General features: G+C 54.0%; 1 non-coding gene across 1 annotated transcript in view; it reads left to right on the top strand.

The window, feature by feature from the left end:
- The first annotated feature begins 3,545 nt into the window (after positions 1-3,545).
- Positions 3,546-5,000, top strand: part of LOC126331651 (small subunit ribosomal RNA) — a 1,893-nt gene continuing 438 nt past the window's right edge. The window contains exon 1 of the ribosomal RNA XR_007563434.1: positions 3,546-5,000. This exon is cut by the window's right edge and continues 438 nt beyond it. This is a non-coding gene — a ribosomal RNA (small subunit ribosomal RNA).

Below are 5,000 nucleotides of genomic sequence, written 5' to 3' on the forward strand. Positions count from 1 at the left end.
ACAGTGTGAACCGCACTCGACCCAGTCACCCTATCTCACAGTCCACTCTGTGTGTAACAAAGCGAAAGCACCAAAGCACTATCGTTCAACAACATCCATTTTATCCTCGCTGCCACAGGACACTATCCAAAGAACGACAAGAGGAACGTCACGTCCACTAATAAGACAGAATGTCTCACACCACCCGCAAACAACGCAGCTCAAATCAGCCAGCAACACCCACAGTGGTCCACCCAGTATCAACACAGGACGCAACGCCACGCCACAACACAAAAGGTACAAGTAATAAAATACCCTTTGGCCACACTCCTTATAAAGGCATCGAACCAACCCACCACCTGACACCAGCCAAACGTACATCCTGATTTGACACATCTCTGGCAACCTAACCCACGTTGGCCCTTAACCTAACCCACGTTGGCCCTTAACCTAACCCACGTTGGCCCTTAACCTAACCCACGTTGGCCCTTAACCTAACCCACGTTGGCCCTTAACCTAACCCACGTTGGCCCTTAACCTAACCCACGTTGGCCCTTAACCTAACCCACGTTGGCCCTTAACCTAACCCACGTTGGCCCTTAACCTAACCCACGTTGGCCCTTAACCTAACCCACGTTGGCCCTTAACCTAACCCACGTTGGCCCTTAACCTAACCCACGTTGGCCCTTAACCTAACCCACATTGGCCCTTAACCTAACCCACGTTGGCCCTTAACCTAACCCACGTTGGCCCTTAACCTAACCCACGTTGGCCCTTAACCTAACCCACGTTGGCCCTTAACCTAACCCACGTTGGCCCTTAACCTAACCCACGTTGGCCCTTAACCTAACCCACGTTGGCCCCTTAACCTAACCCACGTTGGCCCCTTAACCTAAGTTACGCTGCACCTTAACCTAAGTTACGCTGCACCTTAACCCAAGTTACGCTGCACCTTAACCCAAGTTACGCTGCACCTTAACCCAAGTTACGCTGCACCTTAACCCAAGTTACGCTGCACCTTAACCCAAGTTACGCTGCACCTTAACCCAAGTTACGCTGCACCTTAACCCAAGTTACGCTGCACCTTAACCCAAGTTACGCTGCACCTTAACCCAAGTTACGCTGCACCTTAACCCAAGTTACGCTGCACCTTAACCCAAGTTACGCTGCACCTTAACCCAAGTTACGCTGCACCTTAACCCAAGTTACGCTGCACCTTAACCCAAGTTACGCTGCACCTTAACCCAAGTTACGCTGCACCTTAACCCAAGTTACGCTGCACCTTAACCCAAGTTACGCTGCACCTTAACCCAAGTTACGCTGCACCTTAACCCAAGTTACGCTGCACCTTAACCCAAGTTACGCTGCACCTTAACCCAAGTTACGCTGCACCTTAACCCAAGTTACGCTGCACCTTAACCCAAGTTACGCTGCACCTTAACCCAAGTTACGCTGCACCTTAACCCAAGTTACGCTGCACCTTAACCTAACTTACGCTGCACCTTAACCTAACTTACGCTGCACCTTAACCTAAGTTACGCTGCACCTTAACCTAACTTACGCTGCACCTTAACCTAAGTTACGCTGCACCTTAACCTAAGTTACGCTGCACCTTAACCTAAGTTACGCTGCACCTTAACCTAACTTACGCTGCACCTTAACCTAACTTACGCTGCACCTTAACCTAACTTACGCTGCACCTTAACCTAACTTACACTGCACCTTAACTGTCACATGTAACGTCACAGGAATGTAGCTTTGCCTAACAGCAACCCTCTGAACATAGTTCACTGCTTGGATCCTCTGGTGTCATGTGTATTTCTTGATGCCATGGTGCGTACCCTCACATAAAGGTCTTTCGAGTGTTGCGTACTTTCTACACAGTCCCGCTAACCACTGGAAGGGTGTACCGCTACAGAACGAATATCGCCCTCCCCTCCTGCCCTTCCAAGCTGGTCGGTCAGGCGTTTGTTTGTGAAATGAGCCTTGCAGCTGTTCAGTTGCATTCGGTTGTCGATGCAGTCAGTGTACGTTGTGGTACGGCCTGTGTGGACTGTCCGCTGATGTACGCGTAACCCACACTGATCATCCGTCGTTACGTACTGAGTGACATAATGTGGCACATGCTTGACCGTACACCGGCTGCGCCCTACAATGGCGAATCATAAGGGCCATATGTTGTGCACGATGCTACTTGTCTCGTCTCCCCATTACAGCGAGATTGCACTGTTGTACGCCGTACAGACATGTGGTAGGTAGGTACGGACGAAAGTATTGCATGTTGGCCCCCCCCCCCCCTCCTCCCTCTGCCGGGAATCAGCGTGAGCCGTCTGTTGATGTAGCGACGAGGGTTTTCCTATTTAATCGTATTGCCCCACACAACATGATAGCACGGTGGACCGCGTTCCACATCTGCGACATGCTACAGAGGCCGGTTGACAGTCGACCGCGCAAGGGACATTGCACACGTGCGCGGACCATCTTCCACGTGTTCTCTCGTGTACATGCCGCAGTGTGTATGTGGGCTGATGTAGCGTGTCGTGACACATAACATGCAGGCATGCCAGAATCGTAGATTTCGCAAATGTAGATTGACGTATACGTTTGCTGCCAAAGATCCGCAAATGAACTGGAAATCAGTTGTTGAGCGGTTGTTCGCGCTGCAGGTGCATCGGTGATAGCGACGATCGGTACATCTATGAACCGGTTGTTTCGGCGGTACCCGCCATGCCCCCGAACCTGAGTTGGCCATGTGGGTATGAAGCGATACGAGGCTGTGGCTTGGCGGGACAGTCCCCGGCCGGTGAGGGGGGGGCCGCCCGGCGTGCTGGCCGCGCGCTGCGTGAGCGCACGCACTACAGCCGGCTGGTGGGGGGCGCCCAGTGGCAGGAGCGCCGGCCGACGGGCCCGGCTGGCGTCCCAGCTATGCGCCGGCGCACCCTGCGCGCGGCGCCAGGCGGCCAAAGTGGGTTCTGCCGAGCCCGGTGCGAAGCGCGGTGGACATCTGCAGTGTGCTGGTCCGATTGCGGACTGTGTGCGTTGAGGATGCGCCGCCGCCCGGCACTCGGCGTCGCGACGCCGTCTGCTGCTCGGTCGCCCCCAGCGGTTCTCGCAGGTGGTTTGTATCGCAGCTCTGCGGACGTGTTGGCGCGTGCGCTGTGCTGGGAGAGTTCGCTTCTGCACCCAAGTGGGGCTTTGCCCTTCTGTGGCGCTGGCGTTGGAGCTGCCGGTCACCGTAGGTGGCGCGTGTTGTTTCCCGCCGGCAATGCCACGACAGCACGCTCCCGGGCCTCTGTCGGCAGCGGCAAGCTCAGTTGGGAGCACGGGTGTTCGCACTGAAAGCGTCTACTCGCCCATCTCCGGGCGATTGCGCCTCTCTCGAACCCGACCAAGTACTTAGGACGGCGCTGCGCGCCGCCGGGACCTGAGAGGGTTTCGAGGTGTATCGTGCAGGGGAGCTCAGCCTCCTCCTGTTTGCAGAATAATTGAGCGGACGCTTGCGTGTTCGCGCGGGCCCTCGGGACACACTCCCGGGCGGCCGGCTGCTCAGCTCTCGTTGACGCAGCTCCCTGGTTGATCCTGCCAGTAGTCATATGCTTGTCTCAAAGATTAAGCCATGCATGTCTCAGTACAAGCCGCATTAAGGTGAAACCGCGAATGGCTCATTAAATCAGTTATGGTTCCTTAGATCGTACCCACGTTACTTGGATAACTGTGGTAATTCTAGAGCTAATACATGCAAACAGAGTCCCGACCAGAGATGGAAGGGACGCTTTTATTAGATCAAAACCAATCGGATTGGCTCGTCTGGTCCGTTTGCCTTGGTGACTCTGAATAACTTTGGGCTGATCGCACGGTCCTCGTACCGGCGACGCATCTTTCAAATGTCTGCCTTATCAACTGTCGATGGTAGGTTCTGCGCCTACCATGGTTGTAACGGGTAACGGGGAATCAGGGTTCGATTCCGGAGAGGGAGCCTGAGAAACGGCTACCACATCCAAGGAAGGCAGCAGGCGCGCAAATTACCCACTCCCGGCACGGGGAGGTAGTGACGAAAAATAACGATACGGGACTCATCCGAGGCCCCGTAATCGGAATGAGTACACTTTAAATCCTTTAACGAGTATCTATTGGAGGGCAAGTCTGGTGCCAGCAGCCGCGGTAATTCCAGCTCCAATAGCGTATATTAAAGTTGTTGCGGTTAAAAAGCTCGTAGTTGGATTTGTGTCCCACGCTGTTGGTTCACCGCCCGTCGGTGTTTAACTGGCATGTATCGTGGGACGTCCTGCCGGTGGGGCGAGCCGAAGGCGTGCTTGCGCGTCCCGAGGCGGACCCCGTTGAAATCCTACCAGGGTGCTCTTAGTTGAGTGTCTCGGTGGGCCGGCACGTTTACTTTGAACAAATTAGAGTGCTTAAAGCAGGCAAGCCCGCCTGAATACTGTGTGCATGGAATAATGGAATAGGACCTCGGTTCTATTTTGTTGGTTTTCGGAACCCGAGGTAATGATTAATAGGGACAGGCGGGGGCATTCGTATTGCGACGTTAGAGGTGAAATTCTTGGATCGTCGCAAGACGAACAGAAGCGAAAGCATTTGCCAAGTATGTTTTCATTAATCAAGAACGAAAGTTAGAGGTTCGAAGGCGATCAGATACCGCCCTAGTTCTAACCATAAACGATGCCAGCCAGCGATCCGCCGCAGTTCCTCCGATGACTCGGCGGGCAGCCTCCGGGAAACCAAAGCTTTTGGGTTCCGGGGGAAGTATGGTTGCAAAGCTGAAACTTAAAGGAATTGACGGAAGGGCACCACCAGGAGTGGAGCCTGCGGCTTAATTTGACTCAACACGGGAAACCTCACCAGGCCCGGACACCGGAAGGATTGACAGATTGATAGCTCTTTCTTGATTCGGTGGGTGGTGGTGCATGGCCGTTCTTAGTTGGTGGAGCGATTTGTCTGGTTAATTCCGATAACGAACGAGACTCTAGCCTGCTAACTAGTCGCGTGACATCCTTCGTGCTGTC

This window comes from Schistocerca gregaria, unplaced genomic scaffold (assembly GCF_023897955.1).
Source record: "Schistocerca gregaria isolate iqSchGreg1 unplaced genomic scaffold, iqSchGreg1.2 ptg001386l, whole genome shotgun sequence".
Lineage (NCBI taxonomy): Eukaryota > Metazoa > Arthropoda > Insecta > Orthoptera > Acrididae > Schistocerca > Schistocerca gregaria.